The 20154-nt window shown below is 46.0% G+C and overlaps 1 long non-coding RNA gene across 1 annotated transcript; it reads right to left on the bottom strand.

Annotated features, from left to right (window-relative positions):
• Nucleotides 1-10727: 10727 nt before the first annotated feature.
• LOC143158961 (uncharacterized) lies at nucleotides 10728-14529 on the bottom strand. Its single transcript, XR_012995077.1, has 3 exons — nucleotides 14371-14529; nucleotides 11796-11885; nucleotides 10728-11289 (listed from the first exon to the last, which is right to left on the bottom strand). It is a non-coding gene; the product is annotated as an uncharacterized LOC143158961 (long non-coding RNA).
• Nucleotides 14530-20154: the final 5625 nt, after the last annotated feature.

Raw genomic sequence — 20154 nt, forward strand, 5'->3', positions numbered from 1 at the left:
AAAAAATGTTTAAGTGACCTACAAGCTGAAGTCCTTTTCTAGAGGTACTCCACTTCCTAAGGTCAGATGTTTTAGGGACCTAAAGGTGCAGGCACAGTCTTACCAGAATCTGAATTTAAGGGCCACATGTATATCACATGCCTAAGCACTACAGAAAACCGCACTAGAGCTGAAACACCCATGAAAGTGAGATTAGGCCCCTAAGATACTGTGGAAATTTTGGAAAACACAGTCTATGATTTATTGTATAAGTATTTGTAATTTTACTTCTTTTGCCATCTCCCTAGTGTCTCCACCCCATAACAAGAAGCAAGAATACTTGTAATAGGACATCCAAGAGAGAGAAGTGGGACGCATTGAGTGAAGCATTGCCAGCAAAAAAGGGAAATATCAGTACTGTTATGCAAAGCCTTGGTAAGACCTCATTTGGTCATCCTAAGATCGGGAAAGAAGAATTCAAACTGGAACAAGTTCAGAGAACAATAGCTTGAATGGTTGGAAGAACAGGGAGTCTATTTGCCATGGAGAAACCAAAACACCTTGGCTTTTTAATCGATCACATCAAAGATTGTGTTGTATAATATGGCTGTTATACAACACAGGAGTAGAGGCGAGGGACGGAAAAGACTGCTTAAGAAAAAGGAAAATGTTGGTGCAGCAAAATAGTTATAAACTAGCCAGGAATAAGGTTAGGCTGGAAATTGGAAGGAAGTTTCTTCCAGAGGAATGAGGTTCTCTGAGCCTTTCACAGAGAAACAAACAATGCACTTTTAAGCTTAAACAGTTTGTGAAAGGGATTATATCATAAAGCCACAAGATTATATCACAGCAAGTCTCTGCCAGTCCTATTTGCCAACATGCTTATATCCAGATAGGGCTGAGCCAGACAAAAACACCCTACGTGAATGGGGAACTTGGCGCAGGGACCAGACTTCGTAACTTCCTTGTAAAATTGCAATCAGAAACCCCCTTTTGGGACCCCCACAGAAGAAAGTGAAGACATTCAATAAATACTTCTGTACTGGCAAGAAAAAGAACAGTGGGTTTCTATGGCTTCCCAGTTCATTGACAGCACAATGGTGAACATGTTTGAGGATCAGCAGGTCCAGGTAACTTGAACTCAAGAGCCATAAAGGAGTTAGGGGAGGGAGACTTGGCGCACAGATGATAAATGTTGGAAAAGCTGGAAAGTTCAAGAGGGCTGGAAATGGGCCCATGTGAAGGCAGTCACACAGGGAAATCAAGATTATTTGCGTAACTACAGGCCAGCTACCCTGCCGCTCTCAGACAAGGTAATGGAAATACTTCCATTATCAAGATTCAGTTAGCAAAGGAGGAAACAATAAGAACATAATTAATGGCAGACACATGGTTCACTGTCTTTTTCAGATTAGTTTGATTTCATTATTGGCGGGACTTCAGAGTTGAGTGGTGATGGTAAATGGGCTTTTTAAAGCTTGGTACTCCTGTAGCATTGCAATTAAAAAGAACAGCATACAACGTCAATAAAGCACACATTAATTGGATCGTGAACACGCTAATTGATAGGTCTCAAAAAGTGACTGTCAGTGGGGAATCATCTAATTATGAACTGCAGGGATCAGCATATACTCAGTGCTATTCAACATTTTCTGCACTGTTCTGGAAGCAAATATAAGAAACACTGCTGAGATAATTTACTGCAGATGACACAAAGTTTGACAGAATGATAAATAATGATGAAGTCTAGACTCTCATCTAGAATCATTTGGAGAGAGATCTAAATTGAGCTGATTCAAACAGCCATTCTAAATCAGAGAGATGGAAAATTACAGATTTCATAGCAAAGAGAGCTGACCATCTGCAGAATGAGGCTGCCCCTGAAAAGCAGTAACACTGGAAGGATTTAGGGGTCCTCTCTGACAAGCAACACAATGTGAGCTCCCAAGGTGGTAGAAGAGGATAAAGCAATTTTTGTCTGTACAAGCAAGGAAGTTGTTTAGTAGGAGCAGAGAAGACATTTTGCCTCTCTAATTGCATAAAGCTGATCCTGGAAAAATTCTTGCAGTTCTGGTGTCCTTTTTAAAGTACACTGGCAAACTGGAGAAGTCAAGAAATGTGTCATGGGAATTAGTTGAGCACTGGAAAAAAATACCACTTCCAATGAGAAATACGAGCTCAATCTCCTCAGATTATCAAAAACAAGAGTGAAAGGAGTCTGATTACAGTACATGCATTTGTTGTGCCAAAATGCAATGTGGAAAAAAAGAAAAGGCATAATAAAAGCCATGGCTGCATGGCTGTATCCAGGTGAATTCTGAGGAGACAAAAGGCACGTTTCTAACAGCGTGTGTGCTGCAGCCTTGGAAATAATGACTCATGGTGTTTGCACCCAGTGGGCACTACACACCTCTGCAGCCACACGTGAGCTGCAGGGCTCCGAGGAGGGGTAAGTGAATGATGGCCCGTGGTGTGTGTGATGCCTCTGAGCATGCACCCTTCATGCACTCATGAAACTTGACTTATTTCTAGCTCCAAATCATTGCATGATAGAACAAAACAATTTGTGAGTTAGGTCAAATAGCAGGACGATACATAATGGTAATAATTGAGTCTGACAGCACAGCACACTCCAAATGTTGATGAATTCAAGCTCTTTGAAGTACAGGCCATTATCCTCATTAGAGCCACAGCTCGGGTCGGCATTTTCTGCTCCGTGAGTGCTTGGGGCTGTGAGCATCCCTCCCAGCCACCATGGTGGCTGCAGAAACCATTTGGCCCCTTCCTGGCCTGGCCCCATTGTGGGAGGCTTGTGGCAGACTGTCTCTTGCATGAATGGTCTCTACCCCCTTTCAGCCCCAAAAAAGCCAGACTGAGAGCATTTAAATAGAAAGTGTAACTTCAGGGGAAATAGCAGGGGGAGTGGGTATAGGAGAGCCTGCTCTTGGAGGGTTGGCACCAACCACGGGGTGATGGGACGCTGAGGGAGACTTGGACGCATCCTTTCCAGTGGGTCCCCAGCATGGGGAAGGGGATGGCACTGCGCAGCTCGGCTGTGAAACCAGAAAGCTGTGATGGAGGTTGAGTAAAAGCTCCCGGCCGGCATGTCCTCCCCAGCCTTTGTTTAATTTAACTGTGAGATGCCATTAAGATCTTTTAGGAAACCAGGAGCCTCAAAAGCCCAATGTAAGCACAGAGAGAGGCACTGATAACATGGAAATTTGATAGGTCCCAGTGAAGAAATTTTTCCAGGGATCATTTGGACTCTGGATGTGCAAATGGAGCAATGGATGAGCCTGAGACTGAGCAGCAGAGAGCCCCAGCTCTGAAGCTGCAGGAAAGGTGGGCGGACAAAGAAATCACAGCCACGTGTTACTGGGCAAAGGGTGCAGCAGAGCTGACCTGGGAAGAGCTCACATTGTTTGGGAACTGTGATTAAAATAAAGCCAGTTGTGCATGAACAGTAACTTATTGCTCCTGTGTTCAGGGAAGCAGGACTTTGTACTTTCTTGCAGCAAACCAGCCGGTATAAAAATGTTTGAACCCATCGTCAGTTTTCTCCCTGTAGCTGAAATGTTTTACAAGATCCTGGATTTTGGTGAGCTACTTGGGTTAAAAAGGTCAATGCATGTTTGAGAGTTTTAACTCTGTGCCTGTGTGTGAATGTGAGTTTAGGCACCTCAAATTATGTTTCAACTTCCAATCGAGGGCAGTAACTTTCTCTGCAATGTCAGCAGCCTGACTGAAAGAGCATGTTTCTAATGAGAGAAATGCAAAGTATACCCAGAGAGAATTTAGGAGATATACACTAGAAAAAGACAACTTCAAAATATTGCTGGAAATGAGCTCATTAAATGTCCTTGTTTTGATCTCTGCATCCCACACAGTACAAAGGGTCCACTGGCTGCATATCAAGGGGGATGGAAAGATCAATTCATATCAAGGACATCAGCAGAAGTACGCAAGGATGTAGGTGTCTTGTTTCACTTGTGTTTTTTAATCTTTTGCTTATGACTACATTTCATTTTAAACTTTGAACCCAAGAGCAAAAGTGCACTGAGCAACAGATGTTGGAAGACAAAAACACGAACAGGCAGCAGGGCCTCGGATGTCACAGGATGTAAATACAGGCCACAGAACATAAACATGGGAGAGTGGCAGGGTCACGGGCAGTAAACATGGGCTGTGCAACGAGATCCTGTATAAACATGATATGTCTAGCAGGAGACGCTATGAACACAGGAGTTTTGCAGAACTAGTCTTCAGAAAGGCTGAAGGAGTTAGGTCCCTTCTCCCTAGAGAAGAGAAGGCTCGGGGGGGACCTCATCACAGTATTCCAGTACTTAAAGGGTGGCTACAAAGAGGATGGAGACTCTCTCTTCAGAAGGAGCCCAGGGTACAAGTTGCACCAGGAGAGGTTTCATCTCAATATAAGAAAGAATTTTTTTACAGTGGGAACAATCAATCACTGGAACAACCATCCTAGGGACATGGTAGAGTCCCCATCGCTGGAGGTTTTTAAAATGTGATTGGACAGGGTGCTAAATAACCTCATCTAGGCTCCCTTTCCCATGAAAGATTGGACCAGATGGTCTTTCGAGGTTCCTTCCAACCTGGGCTGTTCTATGATGCTATGAACTACACAAGTTGCAAGACAAATGCTGGTGTAGCAGGGCCATGAGCTACCCACGCAGAGAGGATGGGGGAAGGAGGACGCTCATGCGTGTGGGAACAGAGCAGGTTGGGACATGGGACAACAGCAGAACTCCAGAAGGCAGAGATTTGGGAAAGCAGCTGCCCCTGGTTATAAACACAGCAGTACTGTGTTGCAGATGTAGCATACATTATAGCACAGGTAAGAGGCTTTGGTCCTCAGGTCCAGTAAGGGTAGAGAAGTTGTGAAAAGCATATATTCCTTCTTAAGGCTGTGTGTATTATTGAACATATAAAGCAGCACGAGACAGGCTGCCTTTTCACAGGGAGAGAGACATTGTGAAAACAATGTCATTATGGACATAAAGGAGATCATCTTCTGGAGGAAACTGTTCTGTGGAGAAAACTGAACACTTAACTCAGTAGCTGATGCTTTACTGGTAAAACTGGAATGGATCTCATGTGCTTCTGCTCCTGATCTCATTGTTTCCACTGGATTTCATTGGGCTGAGCATGAGAATCTCACTTCTGTTACCACGCCCTTGAAGATGATCCATGCTGTGAAGATGATCCCATATACTGTGCCTTTGCTCAGGTCACCACATTTACCGTGAAGCTGTCCTGGTATCATAGTTGTAGGGAGTGACATGGGAAAAACAAAAATGTCCCTCTGACAGAGGGAAGGGAATTAGGTTAAACAGTCATTAGAGAAAGAGAGTGGGTAATTAGGGTTATAACTACAGCACCTCCGTTAGGTGGCATGAATTCCCTCCCATCCTCTCCCGTCTCATCGCACATGACACAAACCCATGAGCTCCATTTATGTGGCTTGCCTGCGCCCTGTCCATGGAAAATGCTGAGTAAGAGGCTATGTGAGCCAGCCTGTGTTAAATCAGGTCAGAGATGCTAACGGGGCACAAAACCATCGTGGTAATTTCACTGCTCCACAAACGAAGGACTACAGTACATATTTCTATTTATATAATAAGAAAAAAAGTTATTAAATGGGATTCCAGCTGCAGATGTACTTGTTTGAAATTACATCGGTGTCATAACAGAGGTCATTGACATCTGAATCAAGGAAGATGACCAAGAATTTAAGAAATCTGGGCATGTATTATTTATGGAAAGAGAGGCTCAGCAAGGAGCTGTGTGGCAATTTCTGGGGGCAGAAAGATGCATGGTGTCTGGGTAAGGAAGTTTGTGTAATCTGTCTAGGAAGGGAGAAGTCATCTGATTCAAGGAGAAAAGTATACAGATAACTAAAACAACAGCAGGAAGTTGTTGCACGAAGGCTCCCAGGGAGGTACAGAAGGGACATTAAGATATGTTTTGGTAAACACGAAAGTTCTGCAAAGCACTGAGCACACAGAGGGGAGTGAGGTTTCTTTTAAAGATTGTGATCACCACGGCAGAGAGCAAAGCCCAGTAAAAATATGAGACATCAAAAATCCAGTCAAATGGCATTAAAAAATGCAGATATTATGCAGTAGGTAGAAGTAATCTCTGCTTGTAGCCTATCGGATCCTGAAATGGCAATTGCTTAAAATGCTGGGACAGCTCTTCTGGTAGGAAAAATGTATGTGGGCTCCTGACTGGTTTACAATAAGCTTTCCTCCTGACCAATGTGTTAGTCTTCCTATCAATGCTTTGGGCATGATAGCAAACCTGGCATTAGTATTTTTCTAAAATCTGAACTGTTAGAATAATGTGGTTTCTTAAAACTCCTCAGGGCTTTTTTTTCCAAGTTTCTAAGGACCTGTGCTCTCAGGTCAGCTCGCTCATGTGCGTGGGTAGTTGTTCCTCAATGGGTTTTAGTAGCAGCAATCTAAAGAGTTTAAACCAGGGGACTGCAGCGAGTTGGTTTATTTTGACCAAAACCTTTCAGGGAGGAAGCACATGATACACAGAGGCAGCAGAGGTAAGCGCAGACATCGGCCAGGGCATCCAAGCCAGTCCCGTCCTCGGCAGCAGGGAGAGACCCAGGGGTCAGCCCTGAAACAGCAGAGGAGCTCTGAAACACAAGGACTGGCAAAGGCTCGGAGAGCAAAATATCTTCTGTGTGTCTTGGGTAGCAATCCCTGAGAGGGGTAGGTTATAAGTACTGTTTTCTTCTGCACCTTCCTATTATTAACATAATGGGGTGGGAACCCCATTTTGCAGAGCCCTGTTTTCTCTCTTGCTCTTTCAGTGTCACCCCATGTCCCCCGGGTCCTCGGTTCTTCCCTAGGCCTCACCACCCGGCAGGTGTTCGGTGCTGATAAAAATCCAAACTGAATTTGGTGGATTTAAGCCCAGCCTGCCCTTTACAGTGCTTCCCTACAGACAGACATATCGATTTTACGGGAAAATTGAATAGAAACTTAAAATACGAACTTTTTGGAGGAGGCCTGGTCCAGAACAAGTTTGAATCTGAGCATATTTTATGGCTGAAATGTAAATGCCTTTAAGGGGGAAAAAAAAAGCCAATAAATGAAAGAGATAATGTAATGGAAATAGTGTTTCCCTGCCCAGGACAGAGCTGCCGGCCTGAGCCCTGGCTGGCATTCACACAGACGCACCGGCATCAGGAGAGCTACCTACTGGGTGAGGATCAGGCCCCACAATCATGTTTTATTGAGACATTGATGTAGCACAAATAAAGCAGGGCTGAAGCTGTGGCTGCTACAGGCAAGAGAAAAGGAAATGAGCCAAGTATGATGTCTTCATACACTTCCAGGCTATAGGAATGTGTTTTGCTGGCCTTATGGTAATCCGGACTTTGAACTCCCTTTCATTCCCATTTCTCTCTCCCACGACATAAAATAATTCCTCGGGACTGTCTATAACCCTCAAACTCCTTTGAGCTTGTTCTGTGCAATGTTACACCACTGGGCCTCCTAAAACTATTGTGTAATGGAGTGAGATCACAGACTAGCTCAGTCCATGTGGCTTGCGCTATCTTGCCCGCCTGATGGTTAGCTGCAGTTAAAACACTAAAAACCCATTCATGTAGGATTACATCCATAATTCTTAATAGTGGTAGGAAATCCAGAGATGCAAGTGATCTTCCGTAAGCAAGAAATCCATTGATGTGGAGAAGTTTCCACTGATGTTTATAAGTTCATTGACTCTGCTGTGGCTGCAGTTTGGGAAATCCAGGCTTTATTTGTCTTATGCGCTGTACAAACACATATGGATGTGTTAATCATGTAGGCTGGTACAGGAGCAAGGACAACAGCAGTGCCATGTTTTCAGATGTGATGTTTGGCCTCTGAATGTTAAATAGAAACCTGGACAGTATTCATGGATTTAACCTCTCAGCAGATGCACCATGATGTTCAGATTAAAGAGTCTCTGACAATCAGGAACTACCATCCCATGGTGGGATTTTCCTTTGAAGTGAGTCATTGGCCTTTTTCAAAATCTGGTGTTAAAAGGCTATCAACATGCAAGGCACAGAGAACAAGCACTCTAGCTTCCTGGGTTTTGCCCTCATGAAAGCATTGGGAACAGTCAGGGGGCTTTCACAGCCCTTTTGTTTACACAGAGCCTCTGGGAAATGCAATATGAAAATGAGCCCAGTGTGTTTTGCTGCAGTGTATCCTGACCAGGAGGTATGAACAACCGGGATGGGACTCAAAGCTGTAGCCTCATTTAGCTTTCTAACCACCATGAAAATCACAGTGCAGCATAATGTGAAAAGTGAGTGCGCTTGGTCAAAAATAGGGTTATTTGGGAGCTTCAGACAGTGGTCAGATGGCTGTATTTTATTCACTAGAATTAAAAGAACTAAAATTAAAAAAGCTTTGCATATGGACATGTGAATACACTGATGCAGGATGGGCAAGTGAGAAGACACAGTGCGGTCACTAAAAATCATTTAGATCCTCCAAGAGTGTGAAATCTGCCCTGGATGAAGGGGTAAGAGCATCAGGCTCCCAGCAGCAGCCTGGCAGCGCACGGGACATTTTTCTCTCCTCCAGGGCCAGGGTGCCAGTTCACCCGTCCTGCTGCTGCTTCCCTGATGCCTGTACCTGTTCTTCACTGTTGACTATATACAGTTAATGCAGCCTGAAAATGTGCTTTGGGAGAGATCAATACGACCACGTTTTACCACCAGGTCATTTTCTGTTGGCCTGTGTGGCTATAAGCTAGTGGGAATAGATGCCTTTAAAATAAGCCGTTCAGTCAGAGGGGATGAGCTGTGGTTGCAAAATGCCATGCACTGTGTAGGATGGGCTGAGAGGCTAAAGTTGCAAATGCCCAAGAGCTTAAACATTTACACTTGAAGGTAAATCTATGACATGCAGTCACTCTGCAGCCTGGTGTTGACATTTGCGGCTTGCCCCCAGATTATTCTCTGGGCTGTTTTTCTGTAGCAATGCCATCCCAGACTGATTAGAGACCAAGCCCAAGCCAGACAGAGGATGGGACTGTGCCTATGGGTCTAACCTGAGGGCCAGAAAATGAAGATTTGATGAGAAACTAGTTTCCTGTTTGCTTGATTAAATACAACTATAAAATTAAGATAAAACATATCCACAGCCCCCTGGAGGTGTGTTGTGAGGATGCACCACCTAATGTTTGTAAAGTGATTTGGAAGTGAAAAATGCTGCAATAATGCAAAGCCCTGTTCTCCTGCAAGAAAACTGGTTGCTTCTTTCATAAGGTAGCAAAGTCCAGAAAAGTAGAGTGAAAATCAGCGTGTCTCCAGGTCTCTGGCAGCAGTCCTATCCCTAGCTAATGCCAGCGGCTGCAGCTCCACTACAACATGATGCTGCAATCTTCTGGAAAGAGAGAAGAAGAAAGCCTTCTAGCACTCAGTGACTTCAGGATGCCTGCAGAGTCACTGTTGTTATTTACACAGAGGGGTGCTGCTGCATCCCCAAAGCCAGGACTTCAGGCCTGGATCCAGCTGCCATCACAGTGACTGGCATGGCTTGAGAAAAATCTCACCATCCCTTTATCAGCGCGTCTGCAGCGTTTCTGACTCAAGGCCCATGAGTGAATGCTTCTTCAAAAAAGATAGTAATTGGTGCCCAGTGCATTTTGAAAACTGGCAAAACTATATGATGGCAGAACAAACACTGCTCTTGCTTTTTCAGAAGTGTTTGTGCTATGAGGATCAATGTACATATACATTTATAAGCCTATGGGACACAGGGCCATGAAAATCTTGGAGGGGCAAGACTATACACAGTGCCTGTCAGCAGTTCTCTTGAAGAAGGCTAAATCCTTAATTTTATTGAAGGACCTCGATAGGGTATACTGCCATGGGGACTGGTAACAAGCACAGTGTGAACACTTTATAGCTCCCCCTTAGAGATCCGTCCTGAGAAATCTTGCTGTGCAATGAGGTGCAAAATATCTTCCCATTTCCTCATGTCCAGCATCCAGTTGCCCACCATATTATTTGACTGAAGGGTTATTGCAGGGATCTACTGCAACTGCAGCGAGCACCTACGCACCGCTTGTTTGGCTTCAGAAGGGCCCTTCGTGTGCAGCCCACCCTGTTTGCTCTCACCTTCTGCCACAGCTCACCACCCTTTCCGCTGTGCTGATGCAGAAGAGGATGTTTTAATTTCCAGTGGGGATGCTTTCGGTGATGCTGTGGATAAGCGCAGCCTTGCAGCCGGGCTGCCACCCCGGAGGAGACAGCAAAGATGAACAAGCAGGAGCCAGAGGGTGGTGGGGCAGGAACTTCTACACCTGGTTTGCTGCTGAAGGAAACACGCCAGGTAATGACCCTCTCATTTTTTTTCTCCTCTAGACTGGGTATAAAAACAGGCATGGGTTGATGAGGAGAGACGCTGCGTTAAGGGGTTTTTAGTCACCAGTGTGCTCACTCTCCCCTTTTGAGCAGGGCAGTACCCACTGCTGCAGGTGACACGGCTGTTCATGAGATAAAGCTCTATGCAGCCTAGCATGAAGACCACAGTCTAACCCACAGTAGTGGAGTTATTGTGAACAGTGATGGCTCAGCCACCGGGAACGGGAACAGGAGTCAAGAAGCCTCCGTGCCAGTCCCAGCTCTGCTACCCAGTGGGACCAGCAAGGACCCAGGAAAAACAAGTATGGGGCAAATAGAGTACAATAGTCAGCACCTTCCCAAAGCCCTTCCCTTTATCACAAATGCTTTATTACACATCCATATATAAAGCTGGGATAGCAATATTGACCCACCTCCTAGGGTGTTGGTTTCAGCGAGGAAATTGGCCCAATCACCAACTCGTGCAGAACAAAACACCTCCCGTCTCCCTTCCCTACCCATCCCATTAGTAAGAGGCAAAATGGCTTTTTAGGAAAGCCGTGTAATTCCTGCCTGAAATTCTCTAGAGTGCTGGTTCTTTTTGGTTCCTCCAAGCTATTCCTTTACGGTTTCTTAAGTCACAGATGAGAAGAAGAAAAAAAAGCACAACAAAAATCCAATTAAGGAAAAGCCTTGGGAAAGAGAAAGTGCTTGTTGTTTAAATGTCAGCTGTGAAGGGAGCCAGGAAAGGTGGATTAAATGAAGATTCTAAATATCCAGCAGCCATAGTTGTTATCTGAGCCTCTGTGCCATTAGCGATGCAGCAATACTGGTTTGGGTTTTCCCCTCCGTTCTCCAGGTTCAGTGTGTGAGCAGGTCTCCACAAGCTCCTTGCTTATTGGTTTGATATCATGAAAAATAAAACTCTGTTAAGAAAAGAAAATGTATGAAGAGACAAAGTAGTAATCTCAGAGCTCTGGACAAAATCTTGGCTCTGAATTATTCTACATGGGGGCAAATTCTTCAGGTGCCAAGAAAAAAATATACCCCAAAACAACAGCCTTGTTTTGATTTCTACCCATTCCAGCTGATCACTAGTCTCCAGGCTACGCTTGTAACTTTAAGGAGAGCTTCTTATTCAGTGAGCCACAAGCAGTGACTGCAGGGGGAAAGCAAAGCCTAGTTTTATTTAGGATGTTTCATCTGTCAGTAAAATGATGCTTCCTTCCTTGAATGTCGCAAAACCTATGCGACCAAAATATACCATAAATGATACATACTGCAACAGGATTTCCTTGTACTCCGTTAGACACAGATGACCTGAGACCCACTCACCCCATTTGCCCATGGAAAGGGAAATGAGATGAAGAATTAGAAGAAGGAGCAAGAAGATGAATGCTAAAGCAGAAGGCACCCGCCGTTCATTCCTCACCTGGCTTTTGTTGCAGGCTCTTTCTCCGACTCTTTGACCTGTAAGTTTAAAACTGCTCTGGAGGGCTTCAGCCTTTTTCAGTTTGCTGGCCTTGGTGGAGGGAAAAAATCTGCTTTAGTAATTTAAGCTAACTGGTAATAGGCTTGTTTTCTCAGATGCTTGCACAGATGCCGAAGGCCACAGATTGAGCACTGCTGACCTGCTAGGTAAAATGCAGCCATGGTTTTATGGGAAGGAGAAGAGTTTTACACAGATAAGTGACTGAATCTGCAACTAGAAAAGACCAGAAGAAAATACACCAGCTCACTCTATGGACTAAATTCTGCCAGTGACTCCAAAGGAGAGCACAGCTGTACCCAGGGCAGTATTGGGCCCTGTGTGTACATTTGCTTGATTAGAGATTTCTCCTCCTTCCCAAGCAATCAGGATAGCTTTGTTTCATGTCTGCACCTCTGTCTGGTCTGTCCCACCCCAACATGAAGCGCCTGTTCCCTGCTGCTCAAAGGCACAGGGCATGGAGGGATCCATGTCTTTGGCAGGGAAAACAGGGAAAGTTGATGCGTGTATGTGTGTGTGTGTATGTATATACATATATCACCTCTGCTGGAAGCTATGAGGCACTGACAGCTCTTAGTTCAAACTGAAGTAGCTCAGGTATATGCAGGGATCTGTTTGTATATATTATTCAAGTAAGTATGTGTGTAGATATACACAAAACATGCACATATGGTTGTATATTCAAGGTGATGTATTTCCATGTGAACTCATTTATCTTGAGAGGCAGACAAGGAGCAGTCTCTGGAGCAGCTTTCTGCTGGAAAGACTCTGGCCAAGAGTGATCTCCCTTTGGTCATTTAACAAGCGGTGGGGTCAGATTGAGATCTCTGAGGCTTTGAACGTTTAGCCTTCTCCTTTCTCCAACCTATTTGCCTTTCTTTCTCACGTGATGCAAGAGATGAGATACTCTGATAAAAACACTTCTTGTGGGAGAACATGACTCAGTTTTCACAAGTGGATACCCCATGAAACATAGCCAGCATCCCCTCACAAGTCTTCATATAACCAAAATAATATCAGAAGTGGAGGCAGGAGAAAAGCAGGGTCAGAGGGGTGAAGTGGAGGAGGAAGTCATAAACTTCCTTTTGTATTACCTGCACCCAACTCCTGCAGCCTCTGAATCACAACTGTGTGCACAAACAACTCAGTCAGCTGCAGGAAATCACCACAGTTGTAATCATCGTCCTTTTTGCTCAAGAATTTGCAGGGTTAAACTATTAGTGGCACAATATATTTACACACGTCCAAATTATACCTCTATCATGTGGGGTAGAGTTCCTCTAATCTAATTTAACTGTCAAACATCTCTTAAATGTATCTGGGGAGAAAATCTAATGCAACAAACCAGACCTTTATCCACCAAGGGAGATGAAAACTCATCATTGCTTCAGACCCGAGACTGAATATACCTAATTCAACCACAAATTGCTGGGCTGAGCAGAGTTCATGGCACAGCCAGGAAGACTAATTCCTTCCCTTGCAAGAATTACCATGTTAAACTCCCTGACCTGGTTTACACAGGAGGTCAGATTAGATTATCGCTGTCCCAAATTCTGGTCTCAGAAACCAGTTTTCAGTGCCCATCTGGCTGCAATCCCAGGTAAACATCAAGAAAAAAATGCAAGTGTGTGGTTAGGGTATCTCATTTCTGTGTGCTGTGGTAGAAGGACTCTCATTGCTGTCGGTAAGAAGGCAGCAGACCTTCCTGAAAATGGGAGACGAGAAAAACTTTAGCAGATGTCAGGAGGGCTTTTTAGGGTCAGTGTTGGTCAATATGGGGCCCTACCAGCATGGCCCGTGTATGCATGCAGGCAATTCCCGCTGCTGAATCAGGGTTCCCAAATGCCCTGAACTTGGTTAAATACAGAGAAACTCCCCCATAGCATGGTGAGTTCCAGAGATGCAAACCATTTGCAATGGGCAATGCTGCCTGTTTGTTCCGTTCTCGGACTCTCCCTTAGGTGATTTGGTCCCTGCTGGAGAAGGGGATGCCATCTTGCCCAGTGCAGCCATTCAATAACCTCTTCTGCCGTGCCCAGGGGCTGGCCATACAAGCCCCAGAGAGAGACCAAACAAGCCCCGCTGCCTGTCTTCTCTCCCTGCAGCAGCCAGCCCTCAGCAAACAGACCAGGAATGGTGTCTTCCCATGCCATGGATACCCACAGCCACGCCAGCCCCATGCATCTGAAGGCCACAATATGGCAAGAGGCAGCAGCTCTCTCCAATCAACCTAAGAAGCAGAACTTTATTTCTCAAAGAGCTGCATGAACATCTCCTGCTCAGTAGCTCCTCACCTTCCAACACAGTTAACAGAGCCTGTTTCCCTGGTGCATAGGTGCTCACTTGCAACTCATGCTTATCCCTAAAGCTCCAGGATCCCTTTTTAGCACCTCCTGTGTGAAATGCTTAGGCAGATGGTACCAGCAGGCCTTGAGCTCCCTTCTGAGGTGCTATGAAATCGCATGGTGATTGACTCCCCCCAGAGCAACTTGCCCGTCCCTGATTACCAAACACTCACCTCTATCCGCTTGTCCTTTCCCCACCCCTGGAAGGATGGTGAATTAACAGCAGGGCTGTGACTAACGGCAGCGTGAGCAAGCAAGGAAGCCACCGGCTGTCTAAATCAGCTGAATCAGAAAGAGCAGGGGAAAGAAAAAAACAGCTATCTGAACACGCACTAATCGCTTACAAGCCGCAACATGAACAGCCAGGCATATTAGTGACTCACAGGTGAAATGTGTGACAGCGACTTTGGTGAGTGATGGGAAGGGCTTCATGCTTGGGCGGTGAGAGGGGAGGGTGTGCGGTGGAGCCAGGAGCACAGCCAGCCGAGTGTTTCCCACGCGCATTCCTCTACTCCATGCACTATGAAATTTGGTCGGAAGATAAAGCATGGAAGCAGAAAGAAATTCCTAGGAGGAAAGTGAAACAGAAAAACAAAACAGCATGGTAATTTCTTGCTTGCAAAAAGTGGTATTTCCATGTGCGGGCTTGCTCTACCTGCAATTTTACATGTGTACAATGATTGCTGATATATGCCTCTGGTAAGAAGCTTGATCTGTCTCAGGAAAATTCCTTCCTTGTTAATTTATTATTTGATATACATGTAAAGCAGCATACAATATAGCCTCAATCCACAGAGACTCATGCCTTCAGGGCTGCAGGTAAAGGAAAGAGTACACAAGGGATGAACTAGACAGAGGGAAACAAGCTAACAGCTGCGCACCCTGGCTTCAGAGCAGTTACTGGTGTTATTTTTGCCATGATTACCAGCACTGTGGTAGCACCCCCAGGCTCAGCTGTGCATGGTGGTGTGCCTACACACAGCAGGTACCTGTCGGCAGGCGTCCCTCGGTGGTGCAGCCCTACTGCTGGACAAACACACAAAAATCCAGCCTAGGGATTTTTAGGGAAGGGTGATGGGAGCCAGGCCCTTCAGTGGCACTGAATTGGGTAAGTCCCTCTGTGAATACCCTCATCTGGACCCTTTGCAGCAGAAGAGCATTTCTGAAGGAACATTGTCCGTCCAAGGGCCTGTACATTCCAGACCTCACCTCGATAAAGCATCTGTGCATGATGGATAAATAGCCAAAAATAAACCGTTTTGTAATGAGGAAACTATTACTTGCAAGCAGTGACCACACAGCCTGCCATACATGCTGCGCCATTCAATCACCAGGATGAGGCATGCTCTCCCGATGGTATTTCAGTCAGCTGCACTGACCTGCAGGTACCCGCCAGGACACTGACCCCGTGCCCAGCCCGAGGGTGCTTGGTGCCCTGTAAAAACAGAGCAAAGAGCTTGCGGATGAAGCAAAGAGCCAAACTGAGATTACAAAAGAGACAGGAGGTGCAAACAAACCCTGAAATAATACAGTAGCGTTGCAAACAGCGGCCCAGAGCTCCCCCCGCCGAATTGCTCACTGGGTGTTGTCATAGCCAAAAAAGCATTGGAGGTAGCAGCTTGGAAGGGACCGCTTTCGACCAGCTCCTGCGGGGGAGGCACGGCCCTTGTCCCAGTATTTCAGAGCATGCAGCCTTTCTGCCAGTGCCGGCACACATAATGAGCTTTACATGCAGTGAGCTGTGATTGCAACACAATGACTTGCAGTGTATTAAAATTAAGCAAGTAGTTAAATTATTTGCCAAATCGGGTGCTAATATGAGACAAGATGCAAAGTCAGTCTAGTAGAGGAAGTGAAGGGGGCATAGGAGAAAGGGAGCAGCACTCCAGATGTGTTGTAAAATAAACCAACAGTGTGCCCGACTTGACAGTTACCAATCTAGGTGTTCTTTCAGACATAGCAGATAGAGGACGTAAATGCCAGAAGCCCAGGGATACCGAGAGCCCACCACAAGCCCGCAGGATGACAAATCTGCTGTCTGTTTCTCATGCATCTGCAACCCCTTTTCCACTTCAGCACGTGGTATGCAGCAATGCCTCGTGGTGGCAGGGCCCCATGGGTTTTGCATTGTGCTGGCATGACCCAACCTGGAAGCCTGCGGGTGCAGTGCTGTCTTGCTTGCAGAAACTGCCAAGACAAGCACGTGGTGCCTGCAGCCCCCTGCTCCCCTTCTTGCTGCCTGCCTGCAAAATTTTCCAGTGGTTCAGTACATATTCTGTTGTTTATCCTGCTGACCTTTGTACAAAAAACAACCTCTGTATTTTTGCAGTGAAGAGGATGCTTGCACAGGTGAGCCAGGTACCTCACCAGCTCCTGCAGCAACTTTGGGTGCTAACAGAGTGCTAAACAGCCTTGTGCATGCCTTGCGCAAGTGAGTGACTGCCTGCAGGAGGACTTTTTTGTGGATGTGTGAGTTATAGTCCACAGTATCCCATGCAGATGCCCTGGAGGGGTTGTAAGAGATGTGCCACGGCCTTTCACAGACCCTTTCATTGCGTGTTAATGAGTTACCATGACCCTGGTTTCCAGGTCTCTGTTCAATCCACACCAGCTCCTCTCAGGCAGCATAATTTGTGCACCTCCACCATTAGTAACAGCACCCTGAGCAGCTGGCCGTTTCTCTACCACAAATATATACTTGTTTTTATAGCAAAGAAATCAAGCCTACTTCCATTCCAGTATGAAGATGAAAAGTACACTCGTCCTCCTTTTCTCAGTCCTGCCTCTGACCTCTCCACCATCATTATATGGCAGCAAGAACCTCTCATAGTGTAGCTCCAGTCCTTTGAAATGTCTTTTGCCTCCCAAGTATGTGCTCTTCTATTTTTTATTTTTTCCCTGAAAGATTCTCATTTGTTTTTCAGTTGTGGGTTAGAGTGAGGCTGGCCCTAGGACAGATGGGCGGGAGCATTCTGGGAAGGTGCAAGGCTCTTCCTTACCATAATTTCCATGGGACAGATGACAGTTACAGTCCTGGCCTGGCCCCAAACTTAACTGTACAAACAAGATGGGAGGAGAGAGCCTGGCCAACACCTGCTGCCACCCTACCGCGTCTGGCAGATGTCGGAGAGGCTTGGGAGGAGGAGAGACACCATATCGCTCAGCACCCTCTCCACGATGAAATGGGATTGATTGCAAGATCCTATGTCAAATGAAGCTGTTGCTAATGCAAGCTGTATCTGGGGCCGCTGTAATGAAAACTGCACTGAGCACTGAGCTTCTGGTGCCACCGAAGTGCTCTGCCTTCCGCAAACTTCCTGGGAAGTGTTTTGAACTTTATTTTTAAAAGTGCAATTAATCATTGAGCAGGGCTTGAAACCAGTCCAAGTGCAATAAAAGCACCCAAGCAGAGCCTGCTCAGCCCAGCGAGCATTGTTTGCCACGGCCTGACTTCAGGCATCAGGAAACTTCCAGATGTGTTAACTTTGTAGCTCCTGGCTCCTGCAGGAATCTTAACTGCTACCATCTGTACGGGGGAAAGGCTTCGAAAAAGCGGCTCTCTCTCTCTCCCTTTACTTACGTTCCTCCGAGCACTGAGAGTTATTACCCCAGGGCCTCTGCAATTTCTGCTGGCTTCGCCCTCATCGACTAACGACTGCACCCTGCAAAGGTGCCATTTCTTTCTGCTTCCATCCTTCGGCAGGGAGCATCTTGGCGGAGCCCCTCTGTCGGGTGGAGGACAGGCCGCCTCCATCTGCTCCTGTTCTGCATGTGGTTTACAATACGCTACAGGAAGGCATTTTCTCACGCTATTAAGTTTTCACTAGATGCGGAGGGGGATCAGGAATGCCTCGGATGGCGTAAAAAATCCCTTCTCAGTTTGGTTATTAGGATCTAGCGGCGGCAGCAGGGAAAATTATAGCCTCCATGAAATCCGAGTCTGCTGCTCTGCCACAGGCAAGGGGTGCACACCGTCCCCCTTCCAGGTATGCTCAGACAGTTCCTGGGCCAGCCCCAGAGCCTCTTCAGTTACTCCTCAGGCCTCTAACCACAGGGGTAATTTGTACCTGTGCAAGCTCCCATGTTTGTGCCCAGAGCCTGTGGGTCAGGCAGCTTTGGGGCTGAAAGGCTCCAAAACAGCATTTCCAGCTTAGTCACTGCCCTGGAGAAGTTTTCTTTCCCTCAGTCTGCCTTTTTTTCCCAAGAAGATGTTGCCTTTAGCTGCATGTTTGTCACCTTTTTCTCTTTCCCAAAGACTTTCAAGTAACAACCTCATGCACAAGCTCTGTAGATGGTTTTAATCATCCTAATCACAAATAGCACTTATAAAGCACTCTGCGCATCAGAAGCTCCTCACACATGTAAATTAATCGGCCTTTTCAATACCCAGAGGACAGAGGTGAGCAGGAGCTACAAACTCCTTTTTGCAGATGGGGAGGCTGACACACCGAGAGGTTTGTTGCTTCGCCCAGGGCCAGACAAGGGGTTAGTAGCACAGCTGGGATCAGAAATCTCTGGCTCTTAAACTGTGCTCAAACCACCAAACCTCATGGCAGAGGCAAACTGGAAGGACTGGGTCCAAACCAAAAGTGAGCAGTGCCCAGGACTACAAATAATTTCATCTGATGCAGCTTTTATGAAGCTTGTGCAAAATACAGAAAAGGCTGGTGTCATCCTGGGGTTTATGACTGTGTTTCTTTCAGAAACCCTGCAGATCATTCAGCCCCTCTGTACCCAGTTGAGTCCTGGAAATGAAAAAACAGTGGAGCGGTTTTTGACAGCAGAGACCTTGTCTATGGCCAGGAGTTTGGGTGCTATCGCAACAAAACCAATAATGAAGTGCAACCGCTCAAAAGCAAACCTACACACGAGGCCTTGAAATAGCAGAGCAGCAAGTGAAAAAAAAGGAGGAGCAGGGGAGAAAGGGAAGGAGAATCCCAACAAGAGTGACTTTGGTAATACAGGCTTCTCCAGCGGAAGCTAAAAGGAGGTACTGGTTACCTCCTGGTAGCAATATGGCTGGGTACGCTTGCATCCAAATACAAAGTTGAACCTATGTGTTCAAGATGTAACTTTGTCTGCCTCATGCTCCTGGCTGGGAATAAAACAAACGACGTGAGGCTGTATGATTTTAAGAGATGATCACACTTTCCCATATTTTGCCTTAACACCCTGCAGCTCCAAAACGCTTCCCCTTGTGTGGGTTCAACTTCTTGCCCTGCTCCTTGGAGGACGGGGAATGTGACTCAGCCACACTCCCGCAGAGGAGCTCCAGTTATCCTGCCAGCAAATCAGACCTGCTGTCCTCAGGCTGTACGTGCCCCAGGGCCATGTCTTCTGAGAGGAGGGAAGTTTTCGTAAACACTGTGCCAAAGCAGAGGCAGGATGCAGAGGCACCCGAGTTACTCATCCTGGCTTAAACCCCACAGGATGTCTCAAGTGACTGAAGTGTAGGCTGAAATACAGGCTTAAACTTTAAGTTTGGGGATTTTGGCATTAGATGACTGGCCACAGAGAGGTCCAACATGAGATGACCAAGTAGATGATAACCCCAAATGACAGCAGAAAAACTATCAGATTGAGTTGTCCGTTCCCAAGGGGTTTTGGCATCACTAGTGGCAGCCGATGACTAGGCTTTATTATGACAATATCAGAGCAGGGAAATTATGGTCATAGGGGGAACAATACCTACTTTTTGCTCAACTGTGGGGTTTTTTTCAGTTGTTTATAAAATTTTGAAGTCAAGAAGTTTCTGTCTTCTCCATTTTTCTGCCAGTGCAGCTTCTGTTTCTGAGAACAGTCCCCAAATGCGGAGCACTGGAAATGAGATGTGAAATGAGAATTCAGATTTCACATTAGAATTAGAAATTGTGAAGGGCAGTTAGCTCACCCTCTCCACTTTCTATGCAGGACAAATTCACTCCCTCCAATTTTCAGTGCTTTCAGTGCTATTTGCT

Source organism: Aptenodytes patagonicus, chromosome 3 (genome assembly GCF_965638725.1).
Source record: "Aptenodytes patagonicus chromosome 3, bAptPat1.pri.cur, whole genome shotgun sequence".
Taxonomy (NCBI): Eukaryota; Metazoa; Chordata; class Aves; order Sphenisciformes; family Spheniscidae; genus Aptenodytes; species Aptenodytes patagonicus.